Source organism: Girardinichthys multiradiatus, chromosome 23 (genome assembly GCF_021462225.1).
Source record: "Girardinichthys multiradiatus isolate DD_20200921_A chromosome 23, DD_fGirMul_XY1, whole genome shotgun sequence".
Lineage (NCBI taxonomy): Eukaryota > Metazoa > Chordata > Actinopteri > Cyprinodontiformes > Goodeidae > Girardinichthys > Girardinichthys multiradiatus.
This window is the reverse complement of record NC_061815.1, coordinates 5,992,908-6,014,185: the sequence shown is the minus strand read 5'-3', so window position 1 is coordinate 6,014,185 and position 21,278 is coordinate 5,992,908. Positions and strand designations below refer to the sequence as shown.

General features: G+C 41.9%; 1 long non-coding RNA gene across 1 annotated transcript; it reads right to left on the bottom strand.

The window, feature by feature from the left end:
* Nucleotides 1–1,101: 1,101 nt before the first annotated feature.
* On the bottom strand, nt 1,102–21,011 carry LOC124859861. Its single transcript, XR_007036212.1, has 3 exons — nt 20,880–21,011; nt 4,092–4,224; nt 1,102–1,588 (listed from the first exon to the last, which is right to left on the bottom strand). It is a non-coding gene; the product is annotated as an uncharacterized LOC124859861 (long non-coding RNA).
* Nucleotides 21,012–21,278: the final 267 nt, after the last annotated feature.

The following is a 21,278-nucleotide window of genomic DNA, read 5'->3' as shown; positions in this document are numbered from 1 at the left end:
GGTAACGGTGTTCGTAGTCCACGCTGGCGAAGACATACCAGCACCCCAGCCCGTTTCCCTCTCTTCCAGCGTTTCACCGCGTGAGCAAAGGGGAGCGCACCTTTGACCAGGATGTCCAAAAATTCCAGAGCAGTAGGCAGAAAAGTGGGAAATAACTCTGGTGTAGTAGCCCTGATGTTCATTAGTTGTTCTCTGGTGAGAGAGCTCCGGGTACCATCACAGAAGACTGTTTTAAACCAAAAAACAAAACAAAACAATGTGCACCAACACGCCGAGGTGACCATCTGCAGCGCCATCTTGATCTATTACCACTGGGGCAAAACAGTCAGCCGCTGATATGCTGGCAGTCCTCCCTTTTGTTGCACCGTGGCTGCTGACCAGATAGGCTGCACCTGTCAGCCTCCAGATCTCAGGACTTCTGCGACACCTATTGAGGAAACTGGTTACTGGCATGATCAGCAGTTCTGATCCTGACAGGACTGGTGGAGCTCCAAAGGTTGCCTGAAGAAGTTACAAGTTTTTGTCTTATCCATGGTAATGATAAGGACAAGGGCTTAACTCTTGTGCGATTTTAACATTCTGTTTACTCCCCTTGTCCTACAGGTCAAAAATTACCCATCCTACCAAAGCCTAAAATAAAGCAGCTTAATTGAATTTGAAATCCAAAATCTACTTTGCATGATGAAACAACCTGTGATTTATCAATTCAACTCAATTTAATTAATTTTTTTATCATGTTTTTTTTGTTACACAATACAAACAGATGATCACCAGTGAACAGTATTACACTTTTTTTTTTCACCACAAACAAACTGTCATAACAGTTTTCTTTTACACAATGTAGGTTTATTATTGCTATTATATAAATGTGAAGTAATTACTTCTGAATTAATTATGTTGAAAGGGAAAAAACTGTCAATAATCTGAAACATTTTTGTCAACAATTTATTATTTTATATTTTTTAGGAAGTAAATTATTAAAATACTTCTCTCATAACACAACAAAACAACAAAATGTTGCTTGATTTTGTGAACAATTTTTAACATCAACTCTATTTAGCACATGTAGGACAGTATGTACGAACGTGACAATGGGCTTTGCAGATGTATTTCTCACATGTGCAGTACATAGCTTTTGTCTTGCATTCCTTCCAGGGGCTGAACTGGCACCTTTTTCTTATGACTGACCCAGCTGCAGCCTCAGGTGGATCAGGACAATATTCATCTCCCAAAGGCGAACTTTGATAAGAAGACCGCTCTGCCTTGTTTTGAGGAGTGCAGGGGGGAAGTTCAGGCTTATTCTTCAGTGCCAACCATATCTTCATTTACTGCTGGCCGAGTTCATAGGAGGTGGAAAAATTGTCACAAGTGACATTATGCCCCTTCAGTCCAACTGTCAATTCAAGCACAACCCACATACCCTGGTTCTACTCGGCAGTTTCCCTGTGTACACATATTCAGCTATGCATATTCCATGCATAGCTGGATTTTGCATCACAGAACATAATAATGAGGACCACAGTGGCCCATATTTTGATGGCATATTTTGCTGGCTTGCTTGACATATACTGCCGGAAAGGACAGCGATCTGTTGATAAAAAAAAAAGAAGATATTACAGTCACTCAGTGTGAGTGTCACAGAAAACTGGATGAATCAAGGGGTTTACATCACGATAAAATAAAAAAATATATATTTCAGGTAAGTAGCATTGCATTTAAGAAAAAAAAGAATAAACTTTGAATGGAACCAACTCCTCATCTACAGTGACTTCAGGCACAGGGTTGTAGAGGTATGGCAGACGCTCAACCCACTTGTCCCAGACCTCTCTGATAGCTGTGAGTTTGTCTGTCACATGCCTTGCTGGTCTTGACTCATGGTTGTCAAATCTCAGCATTCTTGAGAAAGTGTGAAAGATTTTCAGAAGCATTGGGCACGAAAAAATTGCCCTTCCACTCTCTACATCCCAGAGACTATATAAAGTCTTGTCACGGGACCTATATCCACCTGCTAATGTCAAAAGCCCTATGTAGCCACGAAGGTCAATCTAATCCATATTTTTCCAGTTTTCTCCATATTTCCGTAAACCCTCCAAATTTGTCTTCTCCAGGATGATTTCTTCGATGCCTGGTGTGATGAACAGGAGAAAGGTGGATGAAATGTCCTAGACATGGGCAGCCGAATACCTTGTTGGCCCTGGAGTCATCCTTATGATGTTTGGTGCTGCGCTTCTTCCCTGGTTGCTGTCTGAATTTGATAAGGACCATGCAATTTTGCCATTGTTTGACAAAAATATCTCTCTGTCAGCTTAACGGATTTCCTCTTCATCTGAAGATGCATCATGCTCTGGGTTGCATTCCTCCCTATCTTCCTTTTCAAATACATCTTCATCCTCTTGTTCCTCCTGAGCTCCTGATGTATCTCATCCCTGACCTGTTGAACAGTGAAACGTCTACTCATGGCTTCAGCAAGAAACCAACTAGGGCTACTTTGGGTACTTTTATATCCTCTATACTGAATTTATGATTCACTTATTAGTTCTCCAAAACTCTGACAACCCAGGGTTCAGACCAGGAAGCAGGGTTGTAGTTTAACACTCATCTCTACAGCTTCTGTACTGCTACCCAGCCATTACCCTATTAAGACAGTGTCTCGCCCACGGCCAAAATTGAATAGGTTAAAAAATAATCTAAAAGGAGGAAATCAGGAAAATCTCATAAAAATAAACACAACTCAGACCGAAAAGAAAAATAAAACAATTAAATGTGGCTTACTGAACATAAGATCTCTCTCTTCAAAGACATTGCTAGTTAGTGACCTGATTTGTGACAATCAGATTGATTTATTTTGCCTCACTGAAACCTGGCTGCAGCAAGAGGATTATGTTACTATAAATGAGTCAACTCCTACTAATTATTTAAATTTTCACATTCCTCGAATTACTGGGCGAGGAGTAGGTGTAGCAACCATCTTTCAGTCGGATTTATTGATTAGTCCCACACCATCAATAGCTACAACTCTTTTGAATATTTAATCCATAGTTTTCCTCATCCAAATTGCAAAGCACTAAAACCTATTCTGTTTGTTGTTTTGTACCATCCACCAGGCCCTTACTCTCAATTTTTAGATTAGTTTTCAGACCTTTTATCTGATTTAGTGTTAAATACAGATAAAGTTATAGTGGGGGATTTTAACATTCATATTGACGCTGAAAGTGATAGCCTAAATATAGCGTTTAATGCTATCTTAGACTCAATTGGCTTTGCTCAAAACATTAACAAACCTACCCACCTTTGTCTTCATTCTCTGGACCTTGTGCTGACATATGGCATTGAGTGTAAAGACATAACAATATTCTCTCATAACCCTGTCCTGTCTGACCATTTCTTAATAACCTTTGAGTTTAATTTAACTGAGTACTCCACACCTGAAAGTAAATTTCATTATAGTAGATCATTATCAGGCGATGCTGTAACAACCTTTAAAGAATCTGTTCCACTTTTAATTTCCTCATTATCACTGAAAAGCACAATGGAAGGCAATAATTCTGTTTCTGCCCCTTCACAAATTGATTATTTTGTTCATAGTGTTTCTTTATCATTGCGTGATGCATTAGACAATGCAGCCCCCTTTAAAAATAAGTTAATCATTAATAGGAGGCTAGCTCCTTGGTTTAATTCATAGCTGCGTACTTTAAAGCACAATGTTAGAAAATTAGAGAGAAAATTGCGCTCTACACACCTGCAGGATTCCTACTTAATCTGGAAAAATAGCCTACTGTTGTATAAAAAGACACTTTGCCAAGCTAGAACAGCTTATTTCTCATCATTAATAGAAGAGAACAATAATAATCCTAGGTTTCTCTTTAGTACAGTTGCTAAACTTACACAGAGTCATAGCTCTGTTGAGCCATCCATTCCGTCTGTCATGATTTTAACAGCCGACTAAACCCACATGCAGAGACTCTCAGAGAACTTGTTAAATAAGAAAGTTTATTGCAAAACTTGGTCAGGCACAACAGAAGCGGTGAGTCTAATCTTTCATCACTGAAAAACACAAAGAGAAATATGAACCAACTAAAACGTTCCCTTACTGGAGAATCTGGGAAAACCGCCAGGGAGAGAATTAGTGTCAGGAAAGAAGCCCCGCTTGCCAGGTACAGTCAAAATCCAGGAAGTAACCAGAGCCACTACAGAGGACTGGAACAGGTCAAGCACAAATCGCACCTGGAAAAGGTAACAGGGGAAGTTAGAGTTCACACAGAATAATCCTTCAAAATTTCTTCATAGAAAAAATCATGCAAAGTCTTCAGAGCTGGCCAGAAGATTACCACAGAGGCAAAACACTCAGGCGCCGAAGTGTTGGCAACCATCCTCTTTATGCTTTTCAGCTGAAGAATAGCTGCGCAACACCTGTCGCCTCAGGGGCTCTCCTGCAGGCGGCACCTAGTGTTGGAAAGGTGTAAGCAGCAGGCAGCGGATGACTCCAGATCCTGACACCCTTAGCTCTTAGCAGCCATGACTTTATGGGATTCTTCTTAAATAAAATTGATTCTATTAAAAAGAAAATCTTTGACATAGTCCCGAAGATGATTACTTCATCCTCAGCAAGTGAGACAACATTGGAAATAACTGCAGAACCTGATTTGTTTTTGTACTGTTTGGTCCTGTGAAGCTTCCTGAGTTATCAGAAATATTAGCTTCATCTAAACCTTCAACTTGTATGTTAGACCCAATCCCAACCAAATTATTTAAGGAAGTGTTCCCTCTGATTACCAGCCCCATTTTAGATATGATTAATCTATCTTTAGTAAATGGATATGTACCTTCGCTTGATCGAGATGACTTGAAAAATTACAGACCTATATCCAATCTTCCATTCTTATCTAAAATTCTTGAGAAAATTGTTGCTAATCAAATGTGTGAGCATTTACACAGCAATGACCTGTTTGAAGAGTTTCAGTCATGTTTCAGAGCTCATCATAGCACTGAAACAGCTCTGCTGAAAGTCACTAATGATATTCTTGTGGCCTCAGATAATGGACTTGTGTGTGTACTGGTTCTGTTAGATCTCAGTGCTGCATTTGATACAGTTGACCATAATATTCTCTTAAAAGGCTGGAATATGGTGTAGGGATCAGGGGAACAGCGCTAGGCTGGTTTAAATCTGATCTGTCTGACAGATTCCAGTTTGTTCAGGTAAATGATAAATCATCTTTAAACTGCAGGGTTAATTGTGGAGTACCACAGGGTTCAGTACTTGGGCCAATTCTCTTTACTATATATATGCTTCCAATAGGTCAAATTATCAGGCAGCATAGGATGAATTTTCACTGTTACGCTGATGATACTCAGCTTTACTTATCCATAAATCCTGATGAGCCCAACCAGTTAGATAGACTAGAAGCATGTCTTGAAGATATAAAAACTTGGATGACTTTAAATATTTTGCTTCTAAATTCAGACAAGACAGAAGTTGTCATTGGACCGGAGTCTTTAAAAAAGAAACAGCTTAGTCAATCACTTAACCTGGATCGCATTAAATTGACCTCCAGTAATAAAGTAAAAAACCTTGGTGTTATTTTTGACCAGGACATGTCATTTAAATCCATATTAAACAGGTTTCTAGGATTTCCTTCTTTCACCTCCGGAACATTGCCAAAATTAGAAATATCCTATTCGGGAGTGACGCTGAAAAACTAATCTATGCCTTTGTTACTTCAAGGCTGAACTATTGTACTTCGTTTCTATCAGGATGTCCACAAAATGCAGTTTAAAGCCTTCAGCTGATTCAAAATGCTGCAGCAAGAGTTCTGATGAAAACTAAAAAGAGAGATCATATTTCTCCTATTTTCGCTTCCCTTCATTGGCTCCCTGTTAAATCCAGAATATAATTTAAAATTCTCCTCCTCACATATAAAGCCCTTAATGATCTAGCTCCATCATACATCAGAGATCTGATGGTTCCATATGTTCCTAACAGGGCACTTCATTTTCACACTGCAGGTTTACTGGTGGTTCCTAGAGTCTCTAGAAGTAGAATGGGAGGCAGATTCTTTAGTTATCAGGCTCCTCTCCTCTGGAACCAGCTCCCAGCTTTAGTCCGTGAGGCAGACACCCTGTCTACTTTTAAGGCTAGGCTTAAAACTTTCCTTTTTGATAAAGCTTATAGTTAGAGTGGCTTAGTTTATCAGGGAGGGAGCCTTCCTGTTGGTTGGAGTAAAGGGGAGTCAGGTTTAGCCTAAACCGGCTCAGTTATGGTTGAGGTGCAAACACACCCTCTATTTCTGCTACCTGTGTGACCCCTTCTCTTTTCCGATGGTTGTGATCAGTCTGACAGAGAGAGGTATCACAATCCTTGTGGTTTTTAGTATAACAATGACCATCAGTGGGACCCTTTGTGGGGTGCCTTGAGACGACATTGTCGTAAATAAGCGCCGTTTAACTAAATAATCTGAACTGAAACTATCTGTGTAGTTATGTTGCTATAGGCTTAGGCTGCTGGAGGACATAACGATCACTTTCACCCTCTTCGCTACATTCTCACACTACTCTCCAATTTTGCATTATTTGCTGTTATTTCAGCTTTTAACCTTGTTCTCTCTATTCTCTTCCTAGAAGCTACACCTGGCCTGGTTCTGTGTCTACCTGTGACACCTTTCTGGAGAGGGGAATCGTCCGAGCTTCTGCTGGCAACAACTTAATGCTCACCCTCTACCGATGATCCACATAGCCCTGTCTTTTAGTGTTTAACCCTTTCTCTCTCCTAGACATGGCTATTGACTGAGCTTTTACTGTAACTAACTGTATGTGCTCTCTTTCAGACTCTAACCTTGAAAACTGGCTCAGAGTTTATCTGTTCTTTCTTTCTAGGTGAAACGACTAAAGGAGCTACATCCATTAACATTTACTGTTCCTTCCCATTGAAAGTACTCCTGGGTCAGTGCTTATTTGTTCTCTTTGTGTCTCTGCTCTATTCTCTCAAACCCCCAGTCGGTCGTGGCAGATGGCCGTTCACACTGAGCCTGATTCTGCTGGAGGTTTCTTCCTGTTAAAAGGGAGTTTTTCCTCTCCACTGTCGCTACATGCATGCTCAGTATGAGGGTTGCTGCAAAGTCAACGCCAGTGACTGTCCACTGTCTCTACATGCTCAGCCGGGAGGAGGGAATACTGCAAGTCACTGACTGGATGCAATCTGCTGGGTTTCCTTATATGGAAAAACTTTTTATCCAATTTGAATAAAAAGCTAACTCCGACTGCACTGTTCAATTGTTATGATTAATTGGAATGTATGTACCGGACTGTTGTGAAGTGCCTTGAGACAACATGTGTTGTGAATTGGCGCTATATAAATAAAACTGAATTGAATTGAATTTGTTTTTATTAATTGTTTTTATTGTATCACTTTTTCTAATGATCGGGTCCCTTTAGGAAAAGTCTTAAATTTCAAGTTGGAGAAAGATAGTTCGTTTTTTTTCTTCTTATGTGATGAGAGTGAGATTAATTTAACATCATCACTGCTTTCCCTGCCTCCCAGAGAACAGATGTTGAAGACCCAGGAAGGTCATTACACTCCAAATATGGAGTCCACTCTTCTTTCAAATATTTGCTTAAATCTTCATCCTTAAGCAACAATTTATAAATCTGCAGATTTTACTTTGTGGGTTTTCTTTCCAATTTACTAGTTAAACAGACAGAAGCATGATCGCTGAGAGTTATAGGGTGTATCTCAGTGTCTAAAATGTCAATCAACAACAAGCTACTGACTAAGAAATAATCCAGACAAGTGTAAGAGTGATGAACATGTGAGAAACAATATTCTCTACTGTTAGGGTGAAGAGATCACTATGCATTGCAAAGTCCATAATCACTCATTTAATATTAACTTATACCTAATAATAATAATAATAATAAGTAAAATATGTTTGGGATCCTTGTCCAGTGAAGCTTGTACTGTTCAAAGCGGAACTGTGGTTATGACTGGGACCAGATAAACAACAAATTTGGTTGGACCGGCCAGTAGGTGAAGGCAGATGATTGTTTGTGTAGTGCATGAGGGCTGCTCTGTAATGCAGTGATCCATAAAAAATGTTGGAGGGTAAAAAATGGCTGCCAGCTCGATTGAGGTAAAGTCTGTCCATTGTAAAAACATGTTTTCTGCTCCAGAAAGCCTTAGAGTTGTTGATGAAGTCCATTCTTCCGGAGACAGTGGCAAGGGAAAGCCAGGTGTTAAGGCTGAGCCAATGGCTGAAGTCCTGGGTGTGAGTGTGGTCAGAGATGTAGACACTGAGCTGGAAGCATTGGGTGGTATCAAAAAGGCTGAGGAAGACGCGCTCTAGCACCTCTGTCTCCTGTTTCTGTTATGATTTGGGGTTGTTTGGTTTTTGGGTTCTTCTTATATTTGTCTCACAGTTTTTGAATCATGCTTCTGTTTATTATTTTTCTGGTCATGTTTTAGTCTTGTTCATGTTTTGTCAAGTTTGGGTTTTGGTTCTGGGCATGCTTTAGTTTTTGTTTGTATTCAAGTCTCTGTTCTTGCTCTAGCCACGTTCTGTCCTGTCTGTTAATTATCTTTATCCGGTTCACCTGCTCCAAACTATCTGCCTCCTAGCTCCACCTGGTTTACTTGCCATATATACACTCCTGTTCAGTTGTTCTTCGCGGAAACATTATTCAGATATTGCTCTTGTCCTGTAGTCATGCCACGCCTGTCTCGCCAGCCTGGCCAAGTCTGTTTTGTGCCTGCTCTGCCCGCCCGTTTGATGTTTTGTTCCTGCTTCTTTTTAGAGTGAGTTTTTGTTTTTTATTAAATGGTTTTTTCACTTACCATCACGCTGCCTGATTGTCTGCATTCTGGGGTTCTATCTCGCAAACCATAACAGTTTCCTGATGTCATTTTTGACATCTGGATTTGGGAATATTTTTTAGAGCTTTTGGAGACTTCTTTTATCATCTGGTGGTCTGCTTTCAAGAAAAACTGCTATGGGATACCCTTTTAAATTCCATATCAATCTGCAACAAAGTTTTTTCTAAAGACCCGAGGCAGGTCTTTAGATCTTACCGTGTTGTTTGTTCATGCTTTAGCAGTCAGAAAGACACCGAACTAAATATTTGTGGTTTAAACAGGGTAAACCTGCTTTAACAAATTGATGTTTTAATCATGTTTGCGTGATTCAATACAACTATGTGATTTTAGTCATTTTATGTGTGAATAAATGTGAGGGAGTCCAAATTCAGTTATCAGCAGATTTTTATTTATTATACTCCTCAAAAAAATCTTAAAGCTCTTTTCTTCAGTTTTAGCTGTTTATTCATATTTCTTGAATTAATCTGTTGTTAAAGTTGATATCAAATCTTAACATGTCCAAATATGTTAAAAACAAACAAAAAAAAAGAACAACGGCCAGGCTATCTTCAGGTGGCCTACTTTTTCATATTATTGTAATGTTAATGGACCCCACACTTGTACTGTAAGATAAGGTCGATGGCAGTGCTATGATTAGCTGAAAGTAACGTGGCTATGATCCTGTCTGCACTACTGTGATTGTTCGTTTTTGGTGTCTGCCAGGATCTATTATGTGTAATGATATAATCTACATGATATTTTTAAATAGGTTGAGATGGCTATAAAGCACTACCTTCATGGTTTGTCAGAGCCTGCCTTAGCAAATATAAATTAAATGTCAGACAGTTGTCATATCACAAAGCTGACCAGCTGTGACACCATAATCAATAGGGTGTCAACTAACTCATACACTGCCAGACCTGAACACAGTATCATATTTGCTGACTTTATAAAATAGGTTAGTCAACCTGAATTTGGCAAGTCAAACATTGCTGTAACCATTGTTTTAAAATGTAAATACGACAACAGCATTCCACATGCATTATAAACATCATCCATCCATTTTCTTTTTTTCTTTCTTTTTTTTTATATCCATTATATCCATTAATTTTCTGTTTATCTTAGTTAGGGTTGCGAGAATAAGGAAGTTAAAACCATCTCTTAAAAGCTAAAGAAAATAGGAAAAATACACTATTTTAAACGATGGTACTTCAAAAACGGAGGACAAAACTTAAAAACATATACATTACAAGCTGGTCAACACCTCTAATTATGAAGACTACCTATACATGGCTGATAGTACTTTGATGCCGTGCCGGATCTCTAGCCCACCTGCGGAGAAAATAATTCGGGTTTGTCCGGATGCTTAACAGACATTCCTCTGGATCTAAGACTGTTATTTCATCGAAATAATTCTTGTTCTCGAACCAGTTCGGTTCTCGTGCCTTCGACTCGGTGTTTTGTTGAGCACCGACGCACGTTTCCATCAGTTTTGCGAACCAAGCATGAGCCATCAACAGTGGGCGTGGGGAAAGCTTTGTTGCGAGACAGTGGAGCTTGCTGAGCTGTGAACAGTGTTCCTTTTAATGCAAAAAAAGAGCATCCATTTACCACAGTTAATATGGAAAAGGTTAAAGCCAATTGGAAACCCTAAAGTGTTAGAAGAAAATCATAATAATCACATTTACATCATTTCACATTAATGGTGACCCCATTAAAAAAAGGTCCCCGGTTTCCGGAGAATAGTTGCCTAAAACAATTTTTTTGTGTAGACTGTTATCACAGCAGCTGAGGGTAGAAAGCTTGAGTGAGCCTGTTGCTCAGAAATAGAAGAGTGTGAGCAGCTCACCACCGACGGGGTGCTGTCCTGTCATGTCTTGGGCACATGTTGATTTATTTGATTGGAATGGGCTAATCCTTGCTGTGATAACCTAACATCTATTTTTAGGAAAGTGGTTTCAGTCTATATGCTTTTTATGTTCATCATTTTACAGATGGTCAGCTTCCCTGTGTCTTTGTTAATATCAGTCTAATATTTGCTGTTAATGACGTCGAGCTTGGTAATGTGCTTCAGCAAACTGTGCAGTATAAAACACCATTGTACTCATTAATGTAAAAGATAAGTGTCACAGATCAGAGCCGCAGGTTATCTGAGGTGGAGCCGCTGGTGTAGTGGTGTGTGCTCCAACTGCAAAGGCAGGGTGCTTAGCACAGAACCTGGAGGTTGGGGGGGGCCTTCCATCAGTGACTTTAAATAGTTTTTACTCTCACTTCTGCTCAGCAAAAAGTGAACTAAAAGAAATTAAAATATTCTTGAAATATGTGTATTAGTCCTTGATTTGAGCAGGTAAGTAATATATACTGCCAATGGAATAAGATTTTTGCGTTTAAAATAAGAAAAGAAAAACTATTTCCATTATCTTATTTCAACTGCAGTATATAAAGTTATCTTACTTTAGGGCCAAAATATTCATTCCATTGGCAGATAATTTTACATACCTGCTCAAATTAGGGGCAAATACACTAATTTCAACAATTTGTAAATTATTTTTAGAAAATAGTTGCCTGGGGGCAGGCAACCAAATCATGTGAAAGTGTAACAGTAGTTAAGTTGTACAATTCCACTTGCTTTATGTATAAGTGCAATGGGGAAATAGCGCCCCCCTCTCGGTGGGGCTGGTTATATGCTGGCTACGGTATTCGGTGCCAGTTTATGAAAGCTGCACCAGAGGTGAGTTGCATTTTTCAGCACAGAGCATAGAAAAACATTAGCAATCCATAAAACATGTGTTTATGAATTTATACACATTGAGAGTGGTGGGTGCAAACTGGATGTGTACTTGACACCAGTTTTTGCACTTTCAGTTTGTTTAATATAGAAAGACACTCTGCATGCTAAAGCTAACTGCTAACATGAAGCTCTGTTGTAGTGTGCTGTACGAAGCTGAAGCCGATTGCACTGATACGAACCCGTTATGTTCTTATGCAGTTACAGCATTTTGTATTATATTCGTTATTGTACATTGTAAATTTTGATTTAGTAACCTAGCCAGTCTGTGAAAGCTGCACCAGAGTGTGCTGTACGAAGCTGAAGCCGAATGCACTGATATGAACCCGTTATGTTCTTACGCAGGAAATAAAATGTCTGATCGACCAGAAACTCCTTGTCTTCCTTCATAAAAAAATCACACAACACAGAGTCGAGGGGTTATTTGGTCTGCTCTGAGACTTTGGAGTGCAACAAGAATCGGTTACATTGGTGCCGTGACCCGAGCTTCTGTGATCCTGTTCAGCGATGGGGCCGTCTATTTCCTGGACAGTGGTGGGAGTCGCCATGTGGACTGTGTGGGAAACCTTGGTGGGGGATTTCCCTCCTTCCCGCCATTTGCTGTTTCCCTTGGGACATTGAGGTGGGATTCTGTACTTTTAAAAAAATAAATAAAAATGGGGAATGGAAAATAAATCCCACCTTGTTTAACAGAGGCATTAGCAGCACTCCAAAGGAGAATCAAAGAGAAGAGCTGCTCAATCATGGCAGATTTTCCAAGTTTTGGCAAAGGGAGGGGGAAGGTTAGTTTTTCCCCGCTGCATTCAGTTGGCAGGGGTAGGGCAGGTGGGCTGATAGCTCCAATTTCATCCACGCCTGGGGCCATCTTTGTTGAGTCACATGAGGAATCTGTTGATGGGGCCTGTGATAATTTACATCATCCCAAATTTGACACCGAACCCACTACAACAAGCCTTTATGCAGAGATAGCAACACAAATTGGGTTTTCTATTGGGGATAGCATTGCATCTTGTATTGAGTCTCGTTTAGGTTGTGGAATGGGAAACAGTGGGATTGGGTCTGCCAGTAATGTACTCTCAGAAGCTTCACTATTGAATGTGATTGTGACATCTGATGTTAAAGAGCCTGTGTGTTTTAGAGGGGATGGGAGTGAAGCATGCAGTGTTCAAGAATGGGAAGAAATGATGATGACCTATTTGAAAAGAAAGGGGGTACCAGTAGCTGAGCAAGTTGACGAAGTGCTCAGTAAATTGTCGGGGAGGGCACGAGAGATAGTCAGGGTAGGCATACGTAGTAAGCCATCATTAAACCTTAAGGTGGGCCCAGAGCCCATTTTTGAGATCCTAAAACAACACTTTAGTGACACTGTTTGTTCAAACATGCCTTTAGCTGACTTTTATGCAACATTACCTAAATTAGGTGAGACCCCTTTCGATTACTGGCTGCAGTTGATCAGAGCCATGGACCTAACAGAAGACTGCCTCAAAAGACAGAATAAGTCCTTTGCATACCTGACAAAAGAACTGACTGCAATGTTCATTCGTCACTGTCCAGATTCGGAACTCTCTCTTATTTTCAAGTGCAAGCCTCTGCAGCAATGGACAGCTGCTGACGTGCATGAGAAGTTGCTGGAACATAGCAAAGATCAAAAGTACGGCCATCAGCTTAGTGCATCCAGTGCCTTAAGTTCTCAGCAACAAGAGGTGAGTCCTCATATGCAACAAGTGACATCCAGTAGTAAATATACATCACCAGCCTCTACCTCAGTACTCTCTGTTGGACTTAATGCACAAGCGCCTGCTGATCGTCTTGATCATGTGGTAGCCCCGTTAGAGAAAGTTCTGGAGGGGCAGCTTCGACAAGCAAAGCTACCTGCTAAAGATGATGTCAGAGGTCATCGGAACCAAACACAAAAAGTAATGCCTTGTGCAATCTGCAGTGACACTGAACACTCTACCTATTACCACTGTAGAGTCTATCAGCTGTGCTTCCTCTGCTATGCTGCTGACCACACACGGGCTCGGTGCCCCAGGGCCCTACCTACCAAAGCGAGGGGTTGTGAATCAGCTGCTCAGCAGCTGGGAAACTAGTTGGCCTACATGTGGAAGTGTTAGGCCTGATGTTGCCCCTGAAGAGACTGATTTTAATGATTTGGAGTCTAAATACCATACCGTTTGTGAGGAACGACAGCTAGGACATTGACCAGTACTTCAGAATACCCAAAGATTAAAACAGCATGACGAACTGTTCTATGAAAATGTGACTATGGGTGGCAAAGTCTCTGTTAAAGCAATGTTTGATAGTGGTTCCATGGCCTGCACCCTCAGCACCGATCTGATGTCACAGCTGTTGCATCATGCAGTATTGCAGACCTCCACCTTGCAATCCACTGATGTTGTTCTGATTGGTTGTGGCGGTTCAAGAACAGTTCCAACAGGTGTGTGTGATGTTGCAGTGGAGATGTATGGCTGCAAAGTTGTGGTGCCTATGCTGGTGGTTGCAGGACAAAGTGAGGACCTTATTGTAGGCAGCAAACTTATGAGGTATTTGGTTAAGTACCTGAAGGGAAAAGGAGATTTAGGGGAGACATGCAGCAAGACTTTGAATGCTGAGGATACGTCTGCTAAAAATGTGTTGAGCTTAATGTCAGAAGTGGTGGTTCCAGAGAGTGTTGGTGATAAGATTGGAACTGTCAAGATAAAGAGAGCCATCACCTTGGAGCCTTTGACTGAGCACCTGGTTTGGGGCTGGCTGCAGCTAATAAATAGTGAGGAGGTGGGCAGTATTGTAGTGATAGAACCCACAGCAGCAAGGTCAAGGCCAAGATCAGTTATGGTTGGGAGAACAGTGGCATATCTGACCAGTGATGGGTGGCTCCCTGTAAAAGTGTTAAACCCCTTTGATAAGCCAACGACTCTAAAACGAAACCTGAAGTTGGCTGATGTGTTTACCTGTGCTTGGGTGGAGAACTTCAACCTCACTGGCTGCTACTTACAGCAGAATATACAACTGCCGACTGACTCGGCACAGTGCAATGATGAGCAGAGTCTAGTCACTGATGTCTCTACCCTGCCAGATCATCCATCTTCACAGCAAGTGACAGGTGGTAGTAGCCCTTTGCATGCTGTGCTGCAAAATCTGGGGGTGTCTGATATTGATATCGACTCATGTGAAGTGTCAACAGCTAGCAAAGAGCATCTGGTCAACCTCATAGCCCAGTTTGAGTCCATCTTCTCACAAGACAAGCTAGATCGGATTCGAGTGGTGGATGATGAACCGTTCCGGTTGCCATGCCGACGTGTGCCACCAACTCATTATGAAAAACTAAGACAGGCTCTGAATGAAATGAAAGAACGTGAAATAATTCGGAAGTCTTGCAGTGAGTTTGCATCACCATTGGTCTTAGTTTGGAAAAAGACTGGTGATTTACAAATTTGTAATGACTTTCGCTGGCTTAATGCTAGAACTATCAAAGATGCCCACCCACTTCCACATCCAGCTGATGCGCTGGCTGCTTTAGGAGGGAACGGATTTTTCTCTACAATGGATCTGACTTCAGGTTATTATAATGTGGAGGTGCATGAGCAAGATCGTAAGTACACAGCATTTACGTCGCCATTTGGGTTATACGAATATAGTCGTATGCCACAAGAATTATGCAACAGTCTGGCAACCTTTATGAGGATGATGTTGGGCATTTTCGGAGATCAGAACTTCCTCAGTGTGCTGTGTTATCTTGACGATGTCCTGGTTTTTGCCCACACAGAAGAAGTGGCACTGCAGCGCTTGCATATGGTTTTCCAGAGGCTGCAGGCTCCCAATCTCAAGTTGGCGCTAAAGAAGTGCCATTTCCTGAGGCAGTCCGTGAAATTCCTGGGGCACATTGTTAATGCTGAAGGGATAAAGTCAGACCCTAACAAAATAGCATCCATTACATCCCTTACGGAATCAGACCTCATGGAAGAAGGTTCAAGTGTTCCATCCCAACAGAAGGTTCGCTCGTTCCTGGGAATGGTAATGTTCTATCAACAATTCATTCAGAACTGCTCATCTATTGCAAGACCTTTGTTTCCGGCTGACATCTGGGGATAAAGGTCCTCGGGGTCCGAGGAAAAGGTGCCGGCTGGCACGTGCAAAGCTTCGTGAGGAGGATTGGACAGATGAATGCAGGACAGCTTTCTGTGAGTTGAAGCAGGCATTGTTGGATCGAGTACTCCTGTCCCATCCAAACTTTGAGGAGCCCTTCCTTCTATCTGTTGATGCTTCCAGCAGTGGTCTTGGTGCAGTGCTGTCTCAGGTTCCTGCTGGGGCTTCTACATCCAGGCCCATCGCCAGTAAGACACTCAGTCACACACAGTCCAAGTATCCTGCACATAGGCTGGAGTTCTTTGCGTTGAAGTGGGCGGTGTGTGATAAGTTTCATCATTGGTTAAGGGGTCATCCGTTTACAGTATGGACAGATAATAACCTTCTGACTTACATACTGTCCAAGCCAAGATTGGATGCATGTGAGCAGAGGTGGATTGCAAAACTAGCACCCTTCCGGTTTGACATAAAATACATTCCTGGTCCTAAAAATGTGGTTGCTGATGCACTGAGTAGGGAACCCTTTGTGCAGCCCACTACCTCCCATCGCTTAATAACAGTGCCATATAATGATCTTCTGGCTGAGGCAGAAGCAGTTGTCACAGGTGGAGTACAGGAGGCCTTCAGATGGACTGTTCACTCAGCCGAAAAGACCCCAGGCGATGGCCAGCCTATTATTTCTCAGTGCACAGCTGTTGTGCAGGCTGGGGGAATGACATATTCTGAGGTGGGAGCTGTTTTCCAAGTTTTTAGAAACCATGACTCCAAGGTGTGTAAGCATGCTCTTCTCCTGCCTCAGTTCTCCCAGACTGTGGTCACACCAGATCTATCTGACTCTGCAATCTTATCACAAGAAGAATTAGGGAGGCGACAGCGGTCTAACGATGCATTGTGTAGGGTGATCTTCTATGTGGAAAGGGGCCAGAGACCATCAAGGAGGGAACGAGCTAATGAAACGGTTGATACAAAGAAACTTCTGAAAACATGGACCAAGTTAACTGTGAAAAATGGTGTACTGTATAGAGTCTCTAGGAATCCTGTAACAAAGGCTAAAACCTACCTGTATGTTGTTCCACCAGCCCTGCGCTCTACTGTTCTGAAGGGGGTCCATGATGAAGCGGGTCACCAAGGTCGACGAAAAACCCTTTCTCTTGCCCGGCAAAGATTTCACTGGCCTGGCATGGCTAAACAGGTGACAGAGTATGTGCAGTGCTGCAAACGATGCGTTATTAGCAAGTCACCTGAGCCGGAGGCTAGAGCACCATTGGAGAACATCAGGACATCAGAGCCCCTTGAACTGGTTTGCATAGACTTTTGGTCAGCAGAGGACTCTGCAAACAAATCAGTGGATGTGCTTGTGGTCATTGACCACCTTACAAAGATGGCGCATGCCTTTTTATGCCCCAACCAGTCTGCTAAAGCAGTGGCGAACCAACTGTGGCATAACTACTTTTGCATCTACAGCTTTCCTAAACGATTGCACTCTGATCAGGGAGCAAATTTTGAGAGTGCGCTAATCTCAGAATTGTTAAATGTTGCTGGTGTCCAGAAGTCCCACACAACTCCATATCACCCAATAGGGAATGGTTCCTGTGAGCGGATGAACCGCACTGTGGGCAATATGATTCGTGCTTTACCCCCAAGAGCTAAGCAGAGGTGGCCTGATGTGCTGAAAGCCCTCACGTTTGCATACAACTGCACCGTCCACGAGACGACTGGCTATGCGCCATTTCTGTTCATGTTTGGCAGGGTGCCGAGACTCCCAATTGATGTAATCTTTGGTTCGGTCATTGACCATCATGACATCGCGGATTATGATCGATATGTTCTGACATTAAGGAAAGACCTCAAGGAGGTGGCATGTAGACAGTTGCAGCGCCACACAGATCTCTACAACCGGAAAGTTAGGGGATCCCCTCTGGAGGTTGGTGACCGCGTTCTTTTGGCCAACAAAAAGGGGCGTGGCAAAATAAAACTTGCAGATTGCTGGGAGAGTGTTGTCTATACAGTTGTTGACAAGAATGACACGAGTCACACATTTGAGCTGCAGAATGCTGCCACAGGGCAGTGGAAGGTTGTGCACCGCAACCTGATTATGCCAGTGAACTTTCTCCCTCTCGGGGATGACTCTTTTCAGGATGAAGGGGGTGTGTCTTCTGACTCTGGCTCGCTGATGGTTGATGGTGATGGAGAAGCTGTCTGCGATGTGTCTGTGGCATCTGTTAGAAACCCAAGCTTTTGTCCTGTACCCGATTTACCATCTGAGGTGTCTGACGAGTTGCTGATGAATGAGGATGCTCAACTGGAAGATGCTGTTATGGGGGTGCCATCCACTGTTGAATGTGACACAGAATGTTTGCCTTTGATTCAGGTCTATGGCTCACCTGAAACCGTCGCTCCCACTAGAGACCAAACTGTTGTTGATCAGGTGGGAAGGACTCATGCTAGGTCAAGGGTGGGAAGGTTACTTAAACCTGTTTCTAGATTGATTGAGATGATGCATCAGAAGACAGAAAAGGTTTCTATTCTGTAGGGTGCTAGTTCCTTTTATTGTGTCTGAAATGGGAATTGGGGTTTCATAACTGTGGGGATGCTTTTATGTTGATTTGTCTGTGTCAGGATGACATATGGTTGCAATACAGTAAAATATGTAATGGGCATATTATTTTTTTTGCTTCCCTCATGCATGATGAAGGGGTCTGGCCATTGTCTTCTTGTGCTGATTCTTTTGAGAATAGTCCTCTGACTGGAATTTTGTTTTGTAACCGTACTGTCTGGGAATGCTGAGCTGTTTTATCACATTTTAATAGCTGTGTATGAGCTATTAGGGACTGTCTTTGTTTGTGTTTTTGTTCTCTGTTCTTTTCTGGGTTGCTGTGGTGTACCTGGTTTAGTTTTTGTTTTTGTGGGTGCAAGTGGAATTCAGCAGGGGGGAATGTAATAGTAGTTAAGTTGCACAATTCCACTTGCTTTATGTATAAGTGCAATGGGGAAATAGCGCCCCCCTCTCGGTGTGGCTGGTTATATGCTGCTGGCTACGGTATTCGGTGCCAGTCTGTGAAAGCTGCACCAGAGCATAGAAAAACATTAGCAATCCATAAAACATGTCTTTATGAATTTATGCACATTGAGAGTGGTGGGTGCAACGCAGACGGGTTGGTGGTGACCTGTTGGCTGGGATCTAGGACTATGCTTTCTATGTACCGTCACCCAGCTGGCCTGAGGCCCCGGCTGCGCGGTCTCTGCTGGAGGACTGCTATGGGGAGCTACTCTCGGTGGCTCCGCGCTGGCTACGGGGTCTTGGCTATCTGCTGGTTTTTCAACAGCCCGGAGCCGGGCCTCCTATTCCGACGCCCTTGCCTCCAAAGCTACAAAAATGCTACATTTATTACACGTACCATTATCAAAAAGGAGGCAGAGGAGTAACTGAACATCGGACACAGAGAACAGGAGAGAGGAGGAGACTCAGAGAGAGAAACAGCAGAATGGGTAGCCATGGTGGAGCTAGAGCTAACGCTAAGCTAGCAACCCCTTACCACTACTAGAAAAACCGTGTAAGACACGGAGAGTTCCCAAACTTTAAATACAGCAACAGAAAGTATGTGTTTTAACATGCTTATGTATTATAACAAGTAAGAGATAACACAGTAGAGAGAAATCAGATCAAACAAGAGAGCCTTCATACACAAAACAATTCACCAAGTGCAACAGCGAAAACAGGAAGTGACGTTACCCAGAGCTCCAGCAGACACTTAACTTTTCAGTAATATTCTAATTTATTGAATATGACTGTAGTCCTGTGTATTGCCACAAAGAACAGCTAGAATAACTAAATTCATTGTATTTTTGGGTCAAGAATTTAATAGTGTTGCTTTGAAGTAGCATTAAGGCATAGCCAGATAATTTCTTAGATCGCTGTTTTATTACATTTAGACTAATAAGTTTTTCCTTAATGCATTACAACATGGAGTAGTTTTCTTCTATTTACAGAGCATGGCACTGGCTTTAAAAGGTGAGGATGGTGAGGATCACTAAATGAGTGCGGTAGAAGATTTATGGGTGCACTTCTCACACACTCACTAAGCAAACGTGTTAACTGGCGCAGTATGAGTGGGAAGATCAAATTCCATCATCTTGAAATAAAAAAAAAAACTTGCCACTGGTGAATTTAGAACTTTAAGGCCTTAATCTCTTCTATTCGTTTTACTTTATACACTGTGTTTTATTGTAATTGGTACTGAAAAGTGTGAATATCATTTAGAGGTGATACATACATGAGATTTTGTACAGATAGTTTTCAAGATCACTTTTACACCTGCACTGTTTAGTCCGAACTTTGGATTTTCTGGGACACGCGTTCGTCCAGCTGTTCAGAGTGGGCTGTGACTCTTCGTGTGACAGGACCCCCTGATTCTTGCTCTGATAATGTGGAGTCATAAGGTGCTGTGGGACATGCAATGGTGCTGTATGAGGATGTAGAGATGTAGAGAGAGTTAACAAAAGGTGGTTAACCGCTATAACCTGAATCAGAAGAACGAACTGATATAGGATTCCACCCTTTCACTTTATTTTGCATACTCACATCGACCATATAAAGCCAGGTCTCTAAGGCACTTAACTTATAAGATCATTTCATAAATGAAAAGTCGTGAAGTTGTACTCATCGGCACCACAGCATCACGTCTGTCTCTTCTCAAAAGCAACATGATGTGTCTTCTTCTTCGGTACAGAATCACAACAAAAGAAAAGGGAAAAGGCATCCCCTTGTGGGGCTACCTAATCATCTCTAGGAACCAAGCAGTAAAATAACTGTTATATATGCCCCCCAGTAAACAAAGCCTGTCCTCAGCTATACATGACCTTAGACACCATTACAGAATATCAAAGCCACCTGTATAACTGCATTTACATCAATGCACACCAGTATACATATCGGAGGACAACCAAACTCCTTTTTCTTTTTTTTCTAAACATGAACCCAAATAAAAACATTTGAAGAGCAATTAACAAAAATCCTACTAAAGTAAATATAGGAGACTACAAAACCACTGCCATCCCAGAATATCTGAAAAAGATTTTTCCCTCAACCACAAAAACGGTCGCATAACACAATTAACTTAAAAACACTTGGACTCCTTATGAAAAACAAATAAAATCATATACCTTGTTAAGTCAGTCAGTACGGTATATATTTGTCCATTTATGATCCGACCAACCAGTCGTGATCCTAGGGATGACATCTGGCCCTCAGATTGTACCGTCCAGCACAACCTGAAGCATGTTCAGGCTCAGTTACAACAGGGCAGATCGTTAGGGCCTTTGCTAACATCATCCGGCATGTCACAAAACACGTCACCTGGAGGGAGGTCAAGGACGACAACAGTCCGAGAAGAACTATTGTCAAGGTCACTGTCCATGTGATCCACTTGTTTAGCTGCACCAGCAGTCTTTTTGTAGCTCCCAGGTATGGGAAGGCTGCATGTTCTCAACATGGAAAACTCCAGTATTGGCTCCAGTTGCAACAACAGTCAGTCTGTTGTTTACATCCCTGAGTTTCTGACT